The following is a 24,116-nucleotide window of genomic DNA, read 5'->3' on the forward strand; positions in this document are numbered from 1 at the left end:
ATGGTGCAGGGCAGCAGCAGTAATGACACGGAGTCAGTGATGCAGTCCAGGGCCTTTACTCACAGTTCTTATTATCCAGACCACGTCTGCAGGTAACGGCTGCCCACGTCGTACTGTGCTCACCAGGTGAGGGGCTCAGACAACTCCCAGATAACTTTGGAGCGCTTCACAGGACCCCCTTTGTGTGTCCTTTGTCTGCCCTTTCTTACCAACCCTTCTGTCCGGCTGCCTCGGGCCTCCTCTTGGTAAACTTGGCGCCAGTTTCCCTGACCCTATGTGGTGCCTTCCTAGCGGGTGTAGCGAGGGGCTGCGCCACTTAAAATGTCACAGCCTCCTGTTTCTAGCTGAGGGTCGTTTCCTGCCTCCACTAGTTTCGGGGACCGGTCTCCCCCTTTGGCCTGACCCCTCCACGCAGGTGGATTCTGGCGTGCGGTGGCGACTCGCCCGTCCGCACCCCTGAGATCCCTTCGTTCCTCGTTCCTGGAGCCTTCTCCACTCGTCTTCCTTCCTTCTCCCTCTTCCAGGCCTGGGCCTCTGTTACTATGCCCGCCTCCGGAGCAGAGCTCATGCAGAGCCCCTGCTCCCTGCCACTTCTGCTCAGACTTCTCTGCACTGAACTAAGATGGTGCCCACCTTTTATACTCCCTTCTCAATGCACCCAGGAACTGCTTCCTCCCTGCTCCTGCACTACAGGGTTCCCCTTCCTCAGTGTTCCCTCCCCCCACTCCAGCCAGGGACAGGGACTGTCGTGCCCATCTCAGGGGCATATTGGTCGCCCTGCCCCACGGCAATGTGGTGTAATGCATGCAGGTGTCGGGTCCTGATCCACACTACATCCTTACCTGAGAGTGAGATATCACACCTCTGGGTGAGGTGCAATACCTCTGTAGCAACCGAGCCCTCAGGGTGCTACAGTTCCATTCATCTTCAGCCTAGGTGACGTATTGCGATACAGGGCCGTGATTTTGGCTATAAAAGGGTCCCCTAGACCCCTACCCCAAGCTTTTTAAGAGAATCATATATGGCGTGCCAGGAGACTCTATGGAATGCTTTCTCACCATCCAACGAGAGTATCTAATTACAAATTTTTAACTGCATCTAGCCCAGGAAATACTTTGTGCCTAGTAGCAGGGTCTGCTAGTTAGCGGATTATCCCGGCTGTTAAGCAAGCTACACCACCTGTAGTTTGGACACTTCATTTTTTCAAAGGAAATGCTTCGGGACCACGGGATACTCAGTGAAGAGCATCAGGAGGCACCCCAAGGCATAGGGGCTGGGACTGGCAGTAGGATGCCTTGCGGTGGACAGCCGAGCTCGATCCTTATAAAAGCTTTTTAACTGCAGCAGCTTTAGTGGACGCTACTGGAGCTGGAATTACGCGGCTGCTGGCATGAGACTTGCCCTCCAATAGATCCTTGTAAATGGATTTAAAGTGTATTCATTCAAATTAGAGAGACAATTTAAATTAAAAAGCTTAGAGCTGCCTCCACCACAGGGGGGCTCGCTCGACCCTCCAGCGGACAGGCACCAGTATTGGGAGAGGGGGGCTGGCCGTCAGGGTCCACCGCGGCTCTGGCACAAACCCGGCGACACGGAGGTGGCACGGGCAGGAACGGACTGGCCGTGTCGGCTTCTCACTTTTTGGATTTTAGAAGGGCATGACATGCCTATATCTGTGTCTCCCCCTCCTTTTACTCCTCCACCTCTTTTCTTTTCGCATGACTATATGTACTTGTCACTTTTCCATGTGTTAGTTATGTCTTCTGAGCAGTTTGTCAGCTTCTGGACACCTTTGAGGGTGTTTTCTATGTGTTTCTATGTGTTTTTGTTTGACTGCCATTGGTTTTAACGGTGTTCTAAGGTGTTCGACGAACAGTTCGATGAACAGTTCGGCGAACACACGGGTGTTCGACGAACCGAACTCGAACACTATGGGGGTGGCTCAACACTATATACGAGGGGAGATATGTGTCATTCAGGTTGCTCACCTGTGTGAACTGAAACCTACTAAATTTCTGCCATCATGTTATATGCTGGGGGTTAACTCTGTTAAAGGATGTGGTTTTATGGGAATGGCAAAGAGGGTGGGAGGCCATTCCCCTATCTCCCCTCAGGGTGTGGCTGAGCAAGGTTTAAATGCTCAGTCCTGTTTTTTTTGTGGCTGGTGAGCCTGGAAAAACAAGTCTCCAGGCTGTGTAACTTCAACTCAGAGAGGAGTTGAAGGTGCTGCAAACTGGTGCTGGGTGAATCCGCACACATAAGGACTGTGTTACCATTTGTCTTTTGTTTTACCTTCATGCCAGCAAGGCTGAGTTTATTTTTTGCTGAAGTCTGCAGTGCTTTATGCTGTCATAATAAACCTGCAGATGAAACCGTACCTGTCTACTTCCAACTGCAGCCGAGTGAGTCGTCTTGCCACAGTTGGTGTGAGAGTGCGAGCACAATTCCAGGAACATGTGTACCTGCCACCGGGATCGGTGGATGTCTTGGGTAAAGACTGCAAGCCAGCCAGAGATGTCTGGCTACATGGAGGGCAAACAACAGCAACATCAACAGCACTTGCAGAGCCTGCAGAGCATGCAGCAGCACCAGGAGATTATACACCAGCAACGAGAGCAGCAGTTGCAGAGCCAGCAAGTACAGCAAGAGACCAATAAACTCCTTATGAAGCAGATCCAACAGCAGCAATGGCAGATGGACCTCCTAGCAGAGGAGATCCACAGCAATGAGGCCCCCCTCCCCCAAGTCCAGGTGATGTGTCATACATCTGGAAGGCGGTAAAGCATGCTTTGGAAAAGATGACCCCGAGGGATGATGTTGAGGCATTTCTGACTGTGTTCGAAAGGGTAGAAGTGCGGGAAAAACTTCCGCCGGAGCAGTGGGTGGAGGTGCTGGCCCCCCATTTTAACGGGTGAACCCCAAAAGGCCTACTATGACCTGACCCTACAGGATGCACAGGAGTATGCCAAGTTAAAGACAGAGATACTGGCACACTTGGGAGTGAGTATGTCTGTCAGAGCACAAAGGGTCCACCATGGGCGTATGCTGGCGACAAACCCCCTTGCTCGCAGATGTTTGACTTGGTACATCTAGTCCAGAAATGGCTGCAGCCAGAGTCTTCATCTCCTGCCCAGATGGTTGAGCGATTGGTGATGGACAGGTTCATCCATTCCCTACCCAGGCTGGAGCAAACATGGATTGCCCAGGGTGACCCTCGGAACGTGGATGACCTCGTGGGCCTGGTAGAGAGGTACCAAGTGGTCAAAAAATCCCTTGGGAAACTGGACATATTCAATTCCCCATACTGGAGTACCCAAAGAGGGGCGGGCTCACCACGTAAGAGGTTTAGAGTCACAAATTGGGGTCATCCCAATCCCACTGAGGGCCCTTCAAAGACTGCTGTGAGGGATGCGGTGTGTTGGTGGTGTCATAATCCTGGACACATAGCCTCCCAGTGCCATATGTCTCCTGAACCAATGGACTGAAGCCTAGAATGGCGTTGTTCCTATTATGCCTATCCAGCCTGTAGCATGGATGGTCAACCTTGTGAGGGGCCGCAGGCATGTGCCGTGTCTGTTAATGGGGTGATGCTGCTTGGATTGTGGGATTCAGGGAGTCTAGTGCCTAATCAGTGCCATCCTTTCCAATCGGCTGATCTCTGCCAAGACTGTGGACATTCGCTGCATATATGGGGACAAGGACTACCCTGTGGCCAGAGTGACAGTGGGAATAGTACGGTGGTGCCCAATCCTACGAGGTCAGGGTGGTAAAGGACCTGATACATCCCATCATATTGGGGCATGATTTAACATTGTTCTGGGATTTGTGGGGGAAAGGAACCAGACTGAGTCGCATGGACAAAATCCAGGTCTCTAGGGAAATACCCCCATTGACATCTGAAGGGGATGAGTTCACATTGTGTGTCCTTGCCGGTGACGAGGATGAGACTGTGACCGAGGAGGCCGACCTCCTTGAGTTAGAGGTGCCAGGAGAGACCTTTGTGTCTGCTCAAATTCGGGACTTGACCTTGAATGGGGTGTAGGACAATGTTACTGTCTGTAATAGGGTTGCTCAAGAGCCGTGCGCAAACACCAGATACCCACACTTTGCAGTTCAGGGGGAGTTAGTGTATCGGTTGACAAAACCAAGGGGTGATGAGATAGTGGAGCAGATTTTAGTTCCAGGACCATACCGACAGAGGGTATTAGATATGGCTCATTCACCTGTTCTGGGGGGACACCTGGGGGTCAAGAAGACTCAGGAGAGGATATTGAGGAGGTTTTTTTGGCCAGGGTGTTACCGGGAGATCCTGAACTATTGTAGGTCTTGCCACGGAAGGTGGGATTTACGATTAATCCGAAAAAATGGGCCGTTGGAAAGGAGGAGGCCAAGTACTTAGGCTACGTCATTGGGAGAGGCGAAATTAAGCCACAGGTCAATAAGATAGAGGAAATTCAGAACTGGCCGCAACTGCTCTCCAAGAAGCAGGTGAGAGTGTTTCTTGGAATTGTGGGATATTAACGGTGGTTTATCCCAAATTTTGCCATGATTGCCGCACCACTGATGGACCTTCTGAAAGGCACAAAATCAGCAATGGTGAAATGGATGGTTGAAACTGAGATGGCGTTCCAACAGCTGAAGCTGGCACTCTGTAAGTAGCCGGTCCTCCACACCAGACTTTAATAAAGAGTTTGTGCTCCAGACAGACGCCTCAGAAGTTGGCCTAGGAGCTGTGCTGTTGCAGGAGATAAATGGGAAAGAGCATCCCATCCTGTATATGAGCCAGAAGCTCTTGTCTTGCGAGAAAAATTATGCCATTGTGGAGAAAGAATACTTAGCCATAAAATGGGCCATAGACACGCTAAGATATTACCTACTTGGCCGAAAGTTTAAATTGGTGTCAGACCATGCCCCTTTGAGATGGTTGAGGGAAAAGAAGGATAAGAATGCCGGGTAACTAGGTGGTTCTTAGGTCTCCAAGACTTTAATTTTCACGTGGAGCATAGACCCGGGAAGTTACACGCTAATGCTGATGCCCTTTCCAGAACTCCCTGCTTGGTGTCTGAAGGTGCTCAAACTCCCGGCTTTGGGCAGAGGGGGGAAATATATGACAAGAGTCACTGGTGTGATATACGAGGGGAGATATGTGTCACTCAGGTTGCTCTCCTGTGTGAACTGAAACCTTCTAAATTTCTGCCAGCATGTTATATGCTGGGGGTTAACTTTCTTAAAGGATGTGGTTCTATGGGAATGGCAAAGAGGGTGGGAGGCCATTCCCCTACCTCCCCTCAGGGTGTGGCTGAGCAAGGTTTAAATGCTCAATCCTGCTTTTTTCTGTGGTTGATGAGCCTGGAGAATCAAGTCTCCAGGCTGTGTAACTTCGGCTCAAATTAGGGGGCAGACACCAGGAAAAGTGGCATCAATTAACCCACAGGCAAAATTTTAGAATGGTACAGTAGAAGTCAGCCATGGGCCATGCATGAGTTATCAAGGTGTGGGCAAGGATTTACAGCTTTGAATTTAAGTTCAAATTAAAATGAGGTGGGTGAGAAATCAGTGTAGGCCTGCTGTGCTGGGAGCCCTGATACCTCATGCAGCAGCTCAAGCTGCATTTCTGTTCAGCCACACTCATAGCACAAATATCAGTTTCGTAGACTACTATTGCTAGAAAAATGTAAGGATAGTAACACAGGTAGTTGTCTGTAAGTAAGTGCAGGATTGCTGGAAGCCCTATTGCTACAGGCAGCACACATGCAGGAGACCCAACTTGGAGTGTCCACATTTCAAAAAATTATTGCCACACACCACTAAAGTCGTATCAATTTCCCTAGAGTAGAAATAGTATAATGGGGCTCTGACACCCCTTCCACTACAAATAATCCAGCAGATGGAGACCACAACCAGGAGTCACCACATTTTAAAAAAATATTGCCACACACCACTTAAGTGACATAAATTTCCCTAGTGTAGAAAATAGTATAATGGGGCAGAAATATGGCCTGATTTCAGGACCACGGTGTTAGCACAAAGAATTTAGATTTTCAAATGTGGACTCTAGTCTAGACAAAAATATTAGCAGCACAAAATATTTCTATGCACAAATGTGGCCTAGTTTCAGGACACGATAGTAGCACAAAGAATTTAGATTTTCAAATGTGAACTCCTGGCCGGAGCACAACATTACCAGCACAAAAGGGTTATTATATGCTGAAATGTGGCCTTTTGTCTCTGGACCACACAATAAGCAAAAAGGATTGATCTGTTGGAAGGTTGATTTCACAGCCACACAGAATCATATCTATCTGAACTAGCTGACTGATAATCAACTGCCTAGATAAGTATCTGTATCCTATCATGTAGCAGCAGCAGCCAGAGCAGCCTCTCTGTACTGTTACACTGACAAAATGTCACCAAAACAACATGTCAGCTCTTCATATGGAGAGGGACATGTGACTTCGACACCTAACAACACAAGTCCTAGTGTCTGGACGTTGTGCATGATTTATATGTTTTTGGCTGTCGAAATCTCCACAAATTAAGTTAAGAAAAAAAAAAGTTAAATAACAGTCCACCGCTCCTATGATCTCGCCCACACCCTGCCCTCATCAAACACATCTCCCCTGCTCATCATACAGTACCACTATCCTAGCCTCAGTGATAACAAAAGCATTAGTGGAAACACGATCATTTACCAAATTTTGGCCGAATTTAGCTGATTTTGAGGAAAATGCTATTGAGTCCGAACACTAGTCCGAATGTGCAATGTTCATGCTGACTTTGAGATTGGCGAACGTTTTCGGAGTTCCAAGTTCACTCATCTCTAATCCAGAATAAAAAGTACCACTATGTTTTCATGCACCAGCATCGGTTGTCACAGTCCATGCTTAGAACAGTGGACATACCCCTTCCTCCACAATGAGGGGTAAAAGATTTTTCCAAGTCAAACTATAAGATCCACTAAATATTTAATTAACTTATCCATATTGTATTTTTGATAAGGGCATTTTGCTAATCTTGTACTATCTGAAAGCTGATTGTATTATGCTTGTTAACATAGAAACATACATACAGACAACCATCATTATTTTATACGTAAACTGTTTGCTTAGGGATGTAACAGTAACAGTTAATGTTTATTTTTTAGAAGCTATTGGAGATTAGCTCAATTCTCAAATAATTAATTTATCTAGTGTAGAGATAGGATAAATGAATGTGTTCAATTTACATACAAGCAATATACAACTGACATAATTGAAATGGAATGATATATCGATTGCAATTTATTTCCAGGAGTCAATTTGATCTCAACTGTAAGGTAAATTGTGAGATTCTATGCAAAACAAAATGCTCCTTCCTATAATCCAAACTCACTAATGACAACCCTATCTCAAATCGCATTGCAATTTATATTTATGTACTGACCCTGCTGAGTAAAACAAAATTGCATTCAGCATCATGTCCCAGGGGCTAATAACTAGAGATGAGCGTTGTTCTACTCGAACTGTTCGCCAATCTCAAATTCGAGCTGTTTTGGGCGGTGTTCGAGCCGTTCGGCGAACACGAACAATTTGATAAAAATTCGGCTGTTCGAGGTTATGTTCGATAACTGTTCGTGCACCAAAATCATAACTGGATTTTTTCTCAGTAATGATGAAAATTAATGTTAATACGCAGTTTGAGAATACAGCGGGGTGGGGGGAGGGGCAGGGGATGGATCTCTGCAGGAACAATGAAGATCTCCATTTTTTTTTCTCTTTCCCGCATTTGCAGTGGGGAGGTGCAATCTGTCAGCCTATCAGCAGCGCACACACGGAGCGAAGTGCTTTTTTTCACACAAGCAAGGGCATGTGTCATTGGCAGTGTATGTCACATGTCCTTGCCCTATAAGACCAAGCCATTTTCCCCGTCGCCACCATTTTCTCACTGCTCCAGCTGCGTGTTAGACGGCACCGCTGTTGCTGTGTGCGCTATACCTTGTTAATTTCAAGCCAATTTTCGCACAAATATACAGATAGCTTGGGAGTAGGGAATAGTTGTGATTGCAGTCCTTTTAAGGACTAGGTTACAGCATTTCCTACGACTTTTATCAGGGAGGTCTGTGCTCTTAAATAGATAGGTTGTGGGAGTAAAGACTAATTGTAATTGGAGTCCTTTTCAGGACTAGGTTACATCAGTTCCTATCAGTTTTAGCCAGGCAGGTCTGTGCCAGTGCTGTGCAAGTTTTTTTCACAGCATTTGGCTGAATCTAGCAAAGCTAATCCTTTTTGGCCTATTGCAGAGTGTGTTAGTCAGTGGAGTAGCCTATCTGTGCTGCAAGATATACCACCTGTGTATAGAATAGCAATTTTTTTACTGCACCTAGTGAAGTAAAATCTTTTGGGCATAGCATCATTCTATTAGTCCATCTATACTGACCTCCATCAGGTTGCAAATTAAAACTAATTTTTATCTGCATCTACAGTACCTCTGAAAAAATATTTGGGCTTCTAGCTGTGTGTGGGACTTGTTGTATTAGTCCATCTATACTGACCTCCATCAGGTTGCAAATTAAAAATAATTTGTATCTGCATCTACAGTACCTCTGAAAAAATATTTGGGCTTCTAGCTGTGTGTGGGACTTGTTGTATTAGTCCATCTATACTGACCTCCATCAGGTTGCAAACTGAATATATTTTTTTCTGCATCTACCTCTGAAAAAATATTTGGGCTTCTAGCTGTGTGTGGGACTTGTTGTATTAGTCCATCTATACTGACCTCCATCAGGTTGCAAATTAAAAATAATTTGTATCTGCATCTACAGTACCTCTGAAAAAATATTTGAGCTTCTAGCTGTGTGTGGGACTTGTTGTATTAGTCCATCTATACTGACCTCCATCAGGTTGCAAATTAAAACTAATTTTTATCTGCATCTACAGTACCTCTGAAAAAATATTTGGGCTTCTAGCTGTGTGTGGGACTTGTTGTATTAGTCCATCTATACTGACCTCCATCAGGTTGCAAACTGAATATATTTTTTTCTGCATCTACCTCTGAAAAAATATTGGGCTTCTAGCTGTGTGTGGGTCTTGTTCTATTAATCCATCTATACTGACCTCCATCAGGTTGCAAACTGAATATAATTTTTTTCTGCATCTAGCTCTGAAAAAATATTTGGCCTTCTAGCAGTGTGTCGGACTTTCTCTATTAGTCGATCTATACTGACCTCCATCAGGTTGCAAATTAAAAATAATTTTTATCTGCATCTACAGTACCTCTGAAAAAATATTTGGGCTTCTAACTGTGTGTGGGACTTGTTGTATTAGTCCATCTATACTGACCTCCATCAGGTTGCAAATTAAAAATAATTTTTATCTGCATCTACAGTACCTCTGAAAAAATATTTGGGCTTCTAACTGTGTGTGGGACTTGTTGTATTAGTCCATCTATACTGACCTCCATCAGGTTGCAAACTGAATATATTTTTTTCTGCATCTACCTCTGAAAAAATATTGGGCTTCTAGCTGTGTGTGGGACTTGTTGTATTAGTCCATCTATACTGACCTCCATCAGGTTGCAAACTGAATATATTTTTTTCTGCATCTACCTCTGAAGAAATATTGGGCTTCTAGCTGTGTGTGGGTCTTGTTCTATTAATCCATCTATACAGACCTCCATCAGGTTGCAAACTGAATATAATTTTTTTCTGCATCTACCTCTGAAAAAATATTTGGCCTTGTAGCAGTGTGTCGGACTTTCTCTATTAGTCCATCTATACTGACCTCCATCAGGTTGCAAATTAAAAATAATTTTTATCTGCATCTACAGTACCTCTGAAAAAATATTTGGGCTTCTAGCTGTGTGTGGGACTTGTTGTATTAGTCCATCTATACTGACCTCCATCAGGTTGCAAATTAAAAATAATTTGTATCTGCATCTACAGTACCTCTGAAAAAATATTTGGGCTTCTAGCTGTGTGTGGGACTTGTTGTATTAGTCCATCTATACTGACCTCCATCAGGTTGCAAACTGAATATATTTTTTTCTGCATCTACCTCTGAAAAAATATTTGGGCTTCTAGCTGTGTGTGGGACTTGTTGTATTAGTCCATCTATACTGACCTCCATCAGGTTGCAAATTAAAAATAATTTTTATCTGCATCTACAGTACCTCTGAAAAAATATTTGGGCTTCTAGCTGTGTGTGGGACTTGTTGTATTAGTCCATCTATAGTGACCTCCATCAGGTTGCAAATTAAAACTAATTTTTATCTGCATCTACAGTACCTCTGAAAAAATATTTGGGCTTCTAGCTGTGTGTGGGACTTGTTGTATTAGTCCATCTATACTGACCTCCATCAGGTTGCAAACTGAATATATTTTTTTCTGCATCTACCTCTGAAAAAATATTGGGCTTCTAGCTGTGTGTGGGTCTTGTTCTATTAATCCATCTATACTGACCTCCATCAGGTTGCAAACTGAATATAATTTTTTTCTGCATCTAGCTCTGAAAAAATATTTGGCCTTCTAGCAGTGTGTCGGACTTTCTCTATTAGTCCATCTATACTGACCTACATCAGGTTGCAAATTAAAAATAATTTTTATCTGCATCTACAGTACCTCTGAAAAAATATTTGGGCTTCTAGCTGTGTGTGGGACTTGTTGTATTAGTCCATCTATACTGACCTCCATCAGGTTGCAAACTGAATATTTTTTTTTCTGCATCTACCTCTGAAAAAATATTGGGCTTCTAGCTGTGTGTGGGACTTGTTGTATTAGTCCATCTATACTGACCTCCATCAGGTTGCAAACTGAATATATTTTTTTCTGCATCTACCTCTGAAAAAATATTGGGCTTCTAGCTGTGTGTGGGTCTTGTTCTATTAATCCATCTATACAGACCTCCATCAGGTTGCAAACTGAATATAATTTTTTTCTGCATCTACCTCTGAAAAAATATTTGGCCTTGTAGCAGTGTGTCGGACTTTCTCTATTAGTCCATCTATACTGACCTCCATCAGGTTGCAAATTAAAAATAATTTTTATCTGCATCTACAGTACCTCTGAAAAAATATTTGGGCTTCAAGCTGTGTGTGGGACTTGTTGTATTAGTCCATCTATACTGACCTCCATCAGGTTGCAAATTAAAAATAATTTTTATCTGCATCTACAGTACCTCTGAAAAAATATTTGGGCTTCTAGCTGTGTGTGGGACTTGGTGTATTTGTCCATCTATACTAACCTCCATCAGGTTGCAAACTGAATATATTTTTTTCTGCATCTACCTCTGAAAAAATATTGGACTTCTAGCTGTGTGTGGGTCTTGTTCTATTAATCCATCTATACTGACCTCCATCAGGTTGCAAACTGAATATAATTTTTTTCTGCATCTACCTCTGAAAAAATATTTGGCCTTGTAGCAGTGTGTCGGACTTTCTCTATTAGTCCATCTATACTGACCTCCATCAGGTTGCAAACTGAATATATATTTTTCTGCATCTAACCCAGCCAATAGTTTTGGCCTAATACCACAGTTTGGCCACTCAGCTCTGCTCGGTTACCATCCATTGTTTTTTTGTGCAAACAACTCCAGAGTTGTGAATTAGTTAACCACCAAAATGAGTGGAAAAAGGCCTGCTGCTGGTGGAAAGGGGAATAGGCGTGTTGGGAAGGGGAAAAAAGGTTGTGTCCGTGGGGTAGGTGTTAAAGCAACAGTAACATCTGCAGAAGAAAGACCATCTTCCAGCCAAACTAAAATGTCTACTTCTTTTAGCGGACAATGTGATAAGATCCCTTTCTTACGGCCACGCCAATCGCTACAAATTCCAGATGAGGCACAAAAACAGCAGGTGCTTCAACGGATATCAAGTGCTCCTTTAAGTGGGCTCTCCTCCACATCAACTTCAACATCACAAATACTCCAGTCCTCAAAGGTGTCACCCAAATCGCACTTGCTTCCTCACAGCTCCCAAATCTCCAGCTGCCCGTCTGAGTATGAGGTAGAACAGATGGTTGAGTCTGCAGAGCTGTTTACTCATACTATAGCCTGGGAATCAAAGGTCGACTCCAGCGCTTCTGTGAATCCAGACGAGGAAATGATCTGCACTAATGCCCAGAATCTTTATGAGTCGGATCCAGGACCAGACGCAGAAGGTTCTGACCATAATGTAGACCCTCATTCCCAAACTGTAACTCCTGTTGGTGGAGACAATGAGGAAGACGATGATAAGACTCAAATACCTGATTGGAGCGACAACTTTAGTTTTTTGTCAGGGCAGGAACAGGTTGGCTCTGAGGACGACGGGTGTGATAACACACAGGGTGATGATGATGAGGTTGGAGATCCCACTTACTGTCAACCCACAGTCAGCCAAGAGATGAGGTCAGCAGAGGAGGTGGAGGAAGATGCTAGTGACGACGAGGTCAGGTTGCGCCTTCCTGGACAGAGACGTAGTACTGGAAGCACGTCAACAACTGCATCCTCAAACACAACTCTGCCTCTCACCACAAGTCGTGGTGGCTATTCAGGTCGCATGGGTGCTAAGCCTTGCATAGCCTGGGCATTTTTTCAGATCGATAAAGATGACCCAACTCGTGTTATCTGTAACATTTGTCAGCAAAAGCTAAGTAGAGGCCAAAAAATACATAGTTTGAGTACTTCATGCATGAATCGGCACATGGACATGAAGCATAAGTTGCAGTGGGAAGCTCAGTGTGCTACAATGCGGCATAGCCGGCCGGGCCAACCACCGTCTGCCATATCTTGTGCATCCGCAGCCTCTTCATCCTCTGTGACTGGGGGGACAGCAGTCACACCTGTTTTGGGGCGCAGACCTGCTACCTCTTTACCCGCAACAGCCAGCGTGATTGGCAGGTCATCATTTTCTTTGGAGGTGGTAACACCAGCTGGTGTTGAGCGCTGTCCGACATCGATAGCACCACCTTTGGATCAAGGCAACCTAACATGTCCGCCTGCATCTTCCTCACAGACCGGCAGTTTGCCGGGGACACCCTTATCAACCCCGTCTAAGCACAATAGCCAGCCCTCGGTCCCTCAGATGTGGACAAGTAAAAGACCATTTCCTCCTAGCCATGAGAAAGCTAAGAGGTTGAATTTCACCATCTGCAAGCTCTTGGCTACAGAAATGCTGCCTTTCCGCCTGGTGGACACAGAGGATTTTCGAGACCTTATGTACGTCGCAGTGCCCCAGTACCAGATGCCCAGTCGGCACTACTTCTCAAAGAAAGGTGTGCCTGCGCTCCACCAGCATGTCGCACACAACATCACCGCTTCTTTGAGAAACTCTGTGTGTGACAGGGTGCATTTCACCACAGACACTTGGACGAGTAGGCATGGACAGGGGCGTTACATGTCGCTGACTGGGCACTGGGTAACTATGGTGACAGCAGGACAAGGGGCTGCTTTCCAAGTCTTGCCGTCCCCACGAGTTGTGCGTCAATCCTCTTTATGTCAAAGTTCCTCCACTGCTTCTGCCTCCTCAACGTCCTCTCGGTCTTCCACCTGCACCCAAAGCCTGTCATGCCACAAGCTTTCTAACTGCGCAGAAGGGATCCTGCACACCTCCTTACTATGCTGGCAGTAGGGCTCAACATCATCAGGTGGTTTTTACTTTGAAATGTCTGGGAAATGTGAGTCACACAGCTGAGGAGTTGTGGTCAGCTCTGGAGAACCAATTTCATGAATGGCTGTCTCCACTGGACCTGAAACCAGGGAAGGCCGTGTGCGACAATGCTGCAAACCTGGGTGCGGCCCTTCGCCGGGGCAATGTCACACACGTGCCTTGTATGGCTCACGTGTTGAACCTGGTTGTCCAGCAATTTTTAGCCCACTATCCCAGACTAGATGGCCTTCTGCAGAGGGCACGGTTGCTGTGTGCTCACTTCCGCCGTTCGCATCCCGCAGCTCAGCGACTTACATCTCTACAGAAGTCGTTGGGCCTGCCACTTCACCGGCTAAAATGCGATGTGCCTACCCGGTGGAATTCAACTCTGCACATGTTGCAGCGACTGTGGCAGCACCGACAAGCCCTGGTGCAATACGTTCTGACGTATAGCCTGGGCCAACGAGATCCAGAGGTGGGGCAAATCACGCTGGAGGAGTGGTCTCAGATCAGGGACCTATGCACCCTTCTGCACAGTTTTGAAATGGCGACGAAGATGTTTAGTGCTGACGATGCCATTATCAGCATGACTATTCCGTTGATTTACATGCTGGAGCACATGTTAAACAGAATTCGGAGTCAGGTGGTGGCACAAGAGGAGGTGGAGGAAGTAGAGGAGGAGGAGTTGTATGCGGAAGGGCTAACATCTGCAAGGTCCAGACGGTCGGCAGCACCAAGGCGGCAGGCATGTGAGGGTGGGGGAGATGGTTTTACCAGGGCGCATGGTAGCAGCCAAACTAGTGAGGAAGGTGCAGGAGCCCAGGAAGAAGTGGAGGACGAACTGATGGAAGACTCATCAGATGAGGGAGACCTTGATCACATTTCTGTTGTGCGAGGTTGGGGGGAGAGGACAGAGGAAGGAAGCATGATTGTTACCTCGCCACCAACACAACAGGGACTTGGTGCTCCTGGATGCGCAACACACATGAGTGCCTTCTTGCTGCACTACCTGCAACATGACCCTCGAATTGTGAGAATTAGAAATAATCCTGACTACTGGGTTGCCACACTGTTAGATCCCCGGTACAAAAGTAAATTTGCCAAAATTATTACTGCCATAGAAAGGGATGCACGCATGCAGGAGTATCAGCAGAGACTGTTGCAGAATCTTACATGTGCTTTTCCACAAAACACCAGTGGTGCACGTAGTGAATCTCACAGTTCCAACTTGCCAACCGTGGGACCGTCAAGTGTTCAGCACTCAAACCGTAACAGAACCACAGTATCTGCTGGTAACATCAATTTTGCGGAATCATTTCACCACTTTTTTAGCCCATCCTTTGCAAGGCCACAGGAGACAAGAAGTCTGACACATAGTCAACGCCTAGAGACGATGGTACAGGAGTATCTCCAAGTAAACATTGAAGCCACGACTGTGTCACTGGACCCTTGCTCTTTTTGGGCTTCCAATCTGGATAAATGGCCGGAGCTAGCCACTTACGCCTTGGAGATCTTGTCATGCCCCGCAGCCAGCGTTCTGTCTGAACGTGTGTTCAGCGCTGCTGGTGGTGTGCTGACAGATAAGCGCACGCGGCTCTCCACTGATAATGTAGACAGACTCACGTTCATAAAGATGAACAAATCATGGATCCGAAATGACTTTTCTACCCCTGTGTCATCCTGGGGAGAGTAAAAGCTTGATGATTGGTTAAAATCACCCTACCAACCGTTTTAAGCTTTCAAATTACTAATCATGTTTATCTGTATCTTGACTGGAAAATAATTTGGGCTTTGTAGCAGTGTGCAGCACTGATCCTATTAGGCCATCTATAATAAGCTCCACCAGATTTAAAATTAAAAATAATTTTTAGCTGCATCTAGCCCGGAAAATAATTTTGGGGCTCCGAGATGCGCAAGACACATAAGTGCCTTCTTGCTGCACTACCTGCAGCATGACCCTCATATTGTCAGAATTCGAAGTAATCATGACTACTGGGTTGCCACACTCTTAGATCCCCCAAACTTTTCGATCAACCTTTTCATTTTAATAAAGACCAAAAAAATGGTCATTTTTGAAATTATAAGCATTAGCAGGTTGTTAGAAACTGAAATCAAACAGTTTTCAACTCAAAACTTTATTCTAGGTGATGTTACATTTTCACATAGGACCCCTTGTTCGAAAGGAGCTTCTGAACTCTCTCGTCCATTGAATTTGTCAGGTTTTGGATGGTTTCTGCTTCAATTGTTTTGCATGAGGACAGAAAACCCTCCCAGAGCTGTTGCTTAGATGTGAACTGCCTCCCGCCATCATAGACACTCCTTTTAATGATGCTCCAAAGGTTCTGAATGGGGTAGAGGTCAGGGGAGCATGGGGGTCACACCATAAGTTTGTCCCCTTTTATGCCCATATCAGCCAGAGATGCAGATGTTTTATGTGCAGCATGAGATGGTGCATTATCATGCAGAAAAATGATCTTGCTGTGAAATACACGGTTCTTCTTCTTGAACCATGGCAGGAAGTGCTGTTTGAGAAAATCCACATACATTATGGAGTTCATCTTTAGCGCCTTCAGGGATCCTAAAGGGGCCTTCAATCTCTCTCCCCATGATTCCAGCCCAAAACATTACTCCACCTCCTCCTTGTTGGCGCTGTAGCCGTGTTTGCGTGGGGTGTCCATCAACCAGCCATCCTCCACTCCATCCATCTGGACCATCGAGCGCTGCACGGCACTCATCCGTGAACAAAACAGTTTTGAAATCAGTCTTCATGTAATGTTTGGCCCACTGGAGCCGTTTCTGCTTGTGTGAAGTGGATAGAGGAGGTCGACAGGATGGCGTATGCACAGCTGCAAACCTCTGAAGGGCCCTGCATCTTGTTGTTCGGGGGACGTTGGAGGCACAAGCAGCTTCAAAAACTTGTCTGCTGCTATGACAAGGCTTTTTTGCCGCTGCTCTTTCAACCTGACGTAATTGCCTGTAGGAAAGAGTCCTCAATTTGCCCTTATCAGCACGCACACGTGTGTACTGTGAATCAGCTACATACTTCTTGATTGCCAAGACACTTCATCCTGATCATCGCACAATGTTGATTGTAGTCATGCCTTGACCTAAACACTCCACAATTTGTTGCTTCTCAGCAGCCGACACATCCTTTTTCTTTCCCATTTTGGCAGAAAATGTAGGCTGCTTAATAATGTGAGAGAGCCTTCTTAAGTAGTCTTGCCTTTCATTGGACACACCTGCCAAACTAATTAGCACAGGTGTCTGCAATTGCTTACAGTGATATAAAGAGCCCTGACACACATCACCATCAATGAGTTTAACTGACAAACAAACAAATTCTTGCCTTATCACTCCTAAACACTTTTTGCATAATAATTTGGAACGCAGTGTACATGTGCTTTTCCACAAAACACCAGTGGTTCACGTAGTGAATCTTACAGTTCTAACTTGCCAACCGTGGTCTGTATGGAGTTGTTCAATAAAGGGCCCAAAATTAAGATAACATAGATGGGAGAGGTCTCTATGAATAGGAATTCCTAAGTATTTGATACCCTGTGAGGGGCAGGCAAAGGGAAAGTTGGACTGGATGGAATCCTGTATGGATTTGGGGAGGGAGACATCGAGGGCCTCAGACTTCGCTGCATTGATTTTAAAATTTGACCATGTAACAAAGTGATCTATTTCAGCCATAACAGCAGGGATGGATATATGTGATTGAGTGATATATACTAGGACATCATCAGCAAATAGAGAGCACTTGTACTCGGTGCCTCCCACCTCAATCCACCTAATATTGGGGTTATGGCGAATTGATGAGAGTAGGTGCTCCGTCACTAGGATGTATAAGAGAGGGGACAGAGGACATCCCTGCCTTGTCCCATTGGTGATTGTGAAAGGTGATGAAAATGTTCTGACGCACCCCCTGGGCCTTGGGACACCCGGAGCCGGACCCTTTTTGGTGGATGCTGGTGGTTGTAGTCTTCGTGGCGGCGACCCGGTTCCGTGGCTCAGGGCGGTCAAACCAGTGGCGGAACTATTTATGTGGTTTTGATGTTTAAATGTCTGACTACGCCACCCGTGGATTGCGGTCAGAGTGAACCGCCGCTACAGGGCAGACCGCTGAGGCTGGTGTTGTGGGTGCAGCAGAGCGTAGCATAACTCCCCACGGGAGGAGTATAGCCTCAGGGCAGTGTATGCGGAGGATGGGGGTGATGGTGCAGGGCAGCAGCAGTAACGACACGGAGTCAGTCATGCAGTCCAGGGCCTTTACTCACAGTTCTTATTATCCAGACCACGTCTGCAGGTAACGACTGCCCACGTCGTACTGTGCTCACCAGGTGAGGGGCTCAGACAACTCCCAGATAACTTTGGAGCACTTCACAGGACCCCCTTTGTGTGTCCTTTGTCTGGCCTTTCTTACCAACACTTCTGTCCGGCTGCCTCGGGCCTCCTCTTTGTAAACTTGGCGCCAGTTTCCCTGACCCTATGTGGTGCCTTCCTAGCGGGTGTAGCGAGGGGCTGCGCCACATAAAATGTCAGAGCCTCCGGTTTCTAGCTGAGGGTCGTTTCCTGCCTCCAGTAGTTCGGGGACCGGTCTCCCCCTTTGGCCTGACCCCTCCACGCAGGTGGATTCGGGCGTTCGGTGGCGACTCGCCCGTCCGCACCCCTGGGATCCCTTCATTCCTTGTTCCTGGAGCCTTCTCCGCTCCTCTTCCTTCCTTCTCCCTCTTCCAGGCCTGAGCCTCTGTTACTAGGCCCGCCTCCGGAGCAGAGCTCATGCAGAGCCCCTGCTCCCTGCCACTTCTGCTCAGACTTCTCTGCACTGAACTAAGATGGTGCCCACCTTTTATACTCCCTTCTCAATGCACCCAGGAACTCATTCCTCCCTGCTCCTGCACTACAGGGTTCCCCTTCCTCAGTGTTCCCTCCCCCCACTCCAGCCAGGGACAGGGACTGTCGTGCCCATCTCAGGGGCATATTGGTCGCCCTGCCCCACGGCAGTGTGGTGTAATGCATGCAGGTGTCGGGTCCTGATCCACACTCCATCCTTACCTGAGAGTGAGATATCACACCTCTGGGTGAGGTGCAATACGTCTGTAGCAACCGAGCCCTCAGGGTGCTACAGTTCCATTTATCTTCAGCCTAGGTGACGTATTGCGATACAGGGCCGTGATTTTTGCTATAAAAGGGTCCCCTAGACCCCTACCCCAAGCTTTTTAAGAGAATCATATATGGCGTGCCAGGAGACTCTATGGAATGCTTTCTCAGCATCCAACGAGAGTATCTAATTACAAATTTTTAACTGCATCTAGCCCAGGAAATACTTTGTGCCTAGTAGCAGTGTCTGCTAGTCAGCGGATTATCCCGGCTGTTAAGCAAGCTACACCACCTGTAGTTTAGACACTTAATTTTTTCAAAGGAAATGCTTCGGGACCATGGGATACTTAGTGAAGAGCATCAGGAGGCACCCCAAGGCATAGGGGCTGGGACTGGCAGTAGGATGCCTTGCGGTGGACAGCCGAGCTCGATCCTTATAAAAGCTTTTTAACTGCAGCAGCTTTAGTGGACGCTACTGGAGCTGGAATTACCGCGGCTGCTGGCATGAGACTTGCCCTCCAATAGATCCTTGTAAATGGATTTAAAGTGTATTCATTCAAATTAGAGAGAAAATTTAAATTAAAAAGCTTAGAGCTGCCTCCACCACAGGGGGGCTCGCTCGACCCACCAGCGGACAGGCACCAGTATTGGGAGAGGGGGGCTGGCCGTCAGGGTTCACCGCGGCTCTGGCACAAACCCGGCGACACGGAGGTGGCACGGGCAGGAGCAGACTGGCCGTGTCGGCTTCTCACTTTTTGGATTTTAGAAGGGCATGACATGCCTATATCTGTGTCTCTCCCTCCTTTTATTCCTCCACCTCTTTTATTTTCGCATGACTATATGTACTTGTCACTTTTCCATGTGTTAGTTATGTCTTCTGAGCAGTTTGTCAGCTTTTGGACACCTTTGAAGGTGTTTTCTATGTGTTTCTATGTGTTTTTGTTTGCCTGCCATTGGTTTTAACGGTGTTCGAAGGTGTTCGACGAACAGTTCGACGAACAGTTCGGCGAACACACGGGTGCTCGACGAACCGAACCGAACTCGAACACTACGGGGGTGGCTCAACAATAGACTTAACGTCCGCCAACTCCATGGACAAACTCTGCAACTGCCGAGCTAGACTGGCTACGGGATCCATGGTGGTTGGAAAAATAATTTTTTTTTTTTTTTTTGTCGGTCGGTGAAAATGTCACGCTGTCTCAGCGTACAGGGGGGGTAGGGGCCTGAGCTGACCCTAGACGGGGGCCCTGACTAATCCCTCAACCTGGAGGTACTGTTAATGGTACAGAGGTCCAGGCCGCCAGCGTAACCCTAAACTCCTGAATATCCCTGAACCTAAGTAATCTAGTCCTGAGAAGGACCCCGATCACAACAATGGGGAACAAGATAGAAAATGCCCAAAACACAGTACTAGACAAACGAGACAGTACAAGGGGAAAACCAAAAACCACCTTGCATAGAAAAACTAACACCACAATTACAGAGGGAACAACAACAGGTTAGGAGATAAATGATAAAGGGAGGAAGGGAACAAACCACACCGCATACTCCTCGCTCCGAACTGCACCAAACAACGATCCACTCTGAAGGTCTGCAAGAAATGCTTTCACCGACAACTTCCCTATCAGACCAGCAGGTATTTAAAGGAATCCCAATACGGCAGCATTAACTGCAGCTGGGTGAGGCTGAGCCTCGTCAAGCACAGAGAGAGAGAATTAACTCCCTCACAACCAAAAAACACAAAGCACCAAAAACTCAGCTGCGAGAAGTCAGGCTGTGTAGCCGCGACGATCTTCGTGGCGACACACCCATGACACTTGTTCATCTAGATGAAAGTATGATGGTCTACACTTTTAAGGGACAGCTGGCTGCGCTTATCCATCAGGACACCACCGGCAGTGCTAAAGACATGTTCTAAGAGAACGCTGGCTTCCAGGCATGATAAAACCTCCAAGACATGACAGGCGAGCTCAGGCCATTGATCCATTTTTGAAGACCAAAATTTGAACGGTTCCAAGCCCTCCCTGAAGGTATAGATATTAAGCTCTAGATACTCCTGCACCATCCTCTCCAGTCGTTCATTGCTACGGGTGTGTCAGAGGTGACAGACAGTCGCCCTGCAGTGGGTTGCAGGAGATCTCTATTTTTGGCATTGCAGAAAGCTTCTTAGAGAAGAGGCTGTATTTAAGACCAAGCGGCTACCTTTCTCTTGATAATTAGCTCTCTGGCCTGGGTGCCAGGCATACCTGGTGTGTCTGAAAGGGGGTCGCCGGCTATGTTTATTTCTACTTGTGAAGCTTAGCAGGAGCAGTACTTCGTCCTCTCTGGAGCTTGAGGCCGTGTGCTTATTTGGAGTTAATTTAAAGCTAAGCCATTTCCCCCTGTTTTGTCTACCCTTCTTGTCTATAGAGTTTAGTGGAGGATGACTAGTGCTCATCTCCTCCCATCCCTAGCCGTAGCCATATGCCAGAGAGAGCAGAGCGAGGCACCCATGCGCCGATTGCTGAAGAGGCAATGTATGGATGGTAGTTGAGACAGGGTGATGCCAGATCAGACTAGATGGTCTTCACTTCCCCCTTTCCCTTTTCCCTCTGTGTTGCACTAAGTCTTTCACACACCTGGCGTGACATTATAGCCAGCCAAGCACGTTTTGAAAAGGAAAAAAGAAAAAGCGAACTGGCATTTTGTTTTTTGATTTTTTCTTTGTGTATTTTTGGGCATGCATCTTTTTTTTTCCTTTCTCCCTTTAGTATGAGTTCAGTTGCAGAGCTTACAAGGCGGCTGCACAGGCTGTCTCTGAAGGTGAGTGATCTCCGTTTTGAGGTACAGCAGCAGCATCAGTGGCTACAGATTGCCTATATGGGGCAATCTGCGGGTAGGCCAGTCCAACTTGAACCCAAGGTTGCCCTCCCAGACAGGTTTTCAGGAGGTAGGGACAAGTTTTTTGTATTTAAGGAGGCATGCAAATTGTATTTTAAACTTTGTCTCTACTCCTCTGGTAATGAGGAGCAACGGGTTTGTATTGTGATCTCTCTATTACAGGGCGATCCTCAGTCATGGGCGTTTTCGTTACAGCAGGACTCGGTTTGTCTCCAATCTGTCGAGGGGTTTTTCGGAGCTCTCAACTATCATCACCCTGACCGAGTAGCCTTGGCTGATTCTAGGCTACGTCGCCATCAGCAGGGGATTCAGTCAGTGGAAACATATAGTTCGGAATTCCTTAGATGGGCAAAGGATTCCAAATGAAATTACTCAGCCCCTAGAAGTCACTTTTGTGAGGGGCTTACTGAAAGATTGAAAGATGCCTTGGTTGTATATGAAATCTCTCAGTCCTTGGAGGCTGCCATGTCTTTGGCCATACGTCTTGATAGAAACCTTCGGGATAGTCAGATGCGACCACCTTCTCCGGAGCCTTCTTGTCGGGGTTGTGTACCTCTGCTAGGGGAGCAGTCTGGGGGTGTCCCAGTACTGGGGGAGGTGGAGGAACCAATGCAATTAGGGGGTGTCTCTACATCATACATCTCCCCAGAGATTCACAAGAAAAAAAGGAGTATGTTTTTTTGTGGGAAAAAGGGACACTTTGGGACCTGTCCTTCAATTCTTAAACATAAGAGACTCGATAAACTCTCGGTAGTCTGGAGTTGGATAAACAAGGGGTACATTTGTGGCCAAACTGCAGTTCCCGCTTTGTCCTGACAGCGGAGGTGGTGCTAGAGAGCAAAACTGAAAAACATTTCTGTGTTTGTTGACAGTGGAGCCGGAGTCAGCATGGTTGATGCTGACTTTGTGAAAACTCATGGTCTTGCTTGCTGTGCTTTAGCTGAACCTATTCCCATCTTTGCCATTGACTCGGCGCCACTTGCACAGAAAGCATTTTCTCTCAGATTGTATATAATGTAAAACTGAGGGTGGGGTCAGTTCATTGTGAGATCATCCCTTGTTATGTTCTGGACAATCTTCCCACTCCGATTGTCTTGGGTATACCCTGGCTTGTTAAACATAATCCGTTGGTGGATTGGCAAGCCGGGGAAATTATTGAATGGGGAGATTACTGCCATGAGAACTGTCTAGATATTTCCATTGCTGCTGTCTCTACGGAAATATTACCTGCTTTTCTGTCTGGTTTTGAGGATGTTTTTTCTGAGAAGGGGTGTCAGGATTTGCCTACTCCTCATGCTTATGACTGTCCTATTAACCTGACCCCCGGAGCTAAACTACCAAAGTCCAGACTGTATAATCTTTCTGGCCCTGAGAGACAAGCAATGAAGGATTTCATTGCGGAAAGTCTGGAGAAGTGACATAACAGACCCTCATCTTCGCCCGTGGCAGCAGGGTTCTTCTTGTAAAGAAAAAAGATGGTGGTCTATGTCCCTGTTTAGATTTCCGGGAATTAAATTAAATTACCATTCATGATCCATACCCTCTTCCTCTGATTCCTGATTTGTTCAGACAGGTTGTGGGAGCTAAGGTATTCTCCAAGCTGTAATTAGGGGGAGCCTACAATCTGGTTGGAATCAGAGAAGGGGACTAATGGAAGAAAGCGTTCAATACCCTGGAAGGACATTATGTGAGTCTGGTTATGCCTTTTGGTTTGACTAATGCACCTGTGGTATTCCAGCATTTGGTGGGGAGGTTTGTGGTGGTCTATCTGGATGATATTTAGGTTTATTCACCTGATTTTGAGACTTATTGGGGACATGTTATGCCGGTGCTCCAGATATTAAAGGATAACAAACTTTATGCCAAACTAGAAAAATGTGTTTTTGCTGTTCAGGAGGTGCAGTTTTTGGGGTACATTTTGTTATCTTCAGGTTTTTGGATGGATCCGGAGAAGATCCGTGCAGTTCTTGACTGGGAACGTTCCGAGAACCTGAAGGCTCTACGTTTTCTTGGCTTTATTAATTTTTACAGGAAATTCATCCAAACTTACTCTGTTATAGTGAAACCCCTTACTGACATGACTAAGAAGGGGTCTGATTTTTCCAAATGGTCGAATGTTTCCCTCCAGACATTTTCTTCCTTAAAGAATCATTTTGCCACTGCACCAATACTCAGTCAACCCAATGTTTCTGAACCCTTTATTGTGGAGGTCGATGCTTCACATGTTGGGGTTGGGGTTGTGTTGTCTCAGGGTCCGTCCCCTGGTAAATGGGGTTCATGCACTTTCTTTTAAAAAAAATTGTCTTCAGCTGACAGAAATTATGACGTGGGTAATAGGGAACTTTTGAAGATCAAATTGGCGTTCAAGGAATGTCGACATTAGTTGGAGGGGGCTGTCCATACTATTACTGTTATTACTGACCATAAGAACCTGTCATATCTCCAGTCAGCTAAACGTCTCAACCCTATTCAAGCCAGATGGTCCCTGTTTTTTACTAGGTTCAATTTTGTTGTCGCTTTTCGTCCAGTGGTCAAAAATG

This window comes from Phyllobates terribilis, unplaced genomic scaffold (genome assembly GCF_046119375.1).
Source record: "Phyllobates terribilis strain yellow unplaced genomic scaffold, ASM4611937v1 Scaffold_1__5_contigs__length_1240528914, whole genome shotgun sequence".
Lineage (NCBI taxonomy): Eukaryota > Metazoa > Chordata > Amphibia > Anura > Dendrobatidae > Phyllobates > Phyllobates terribilis.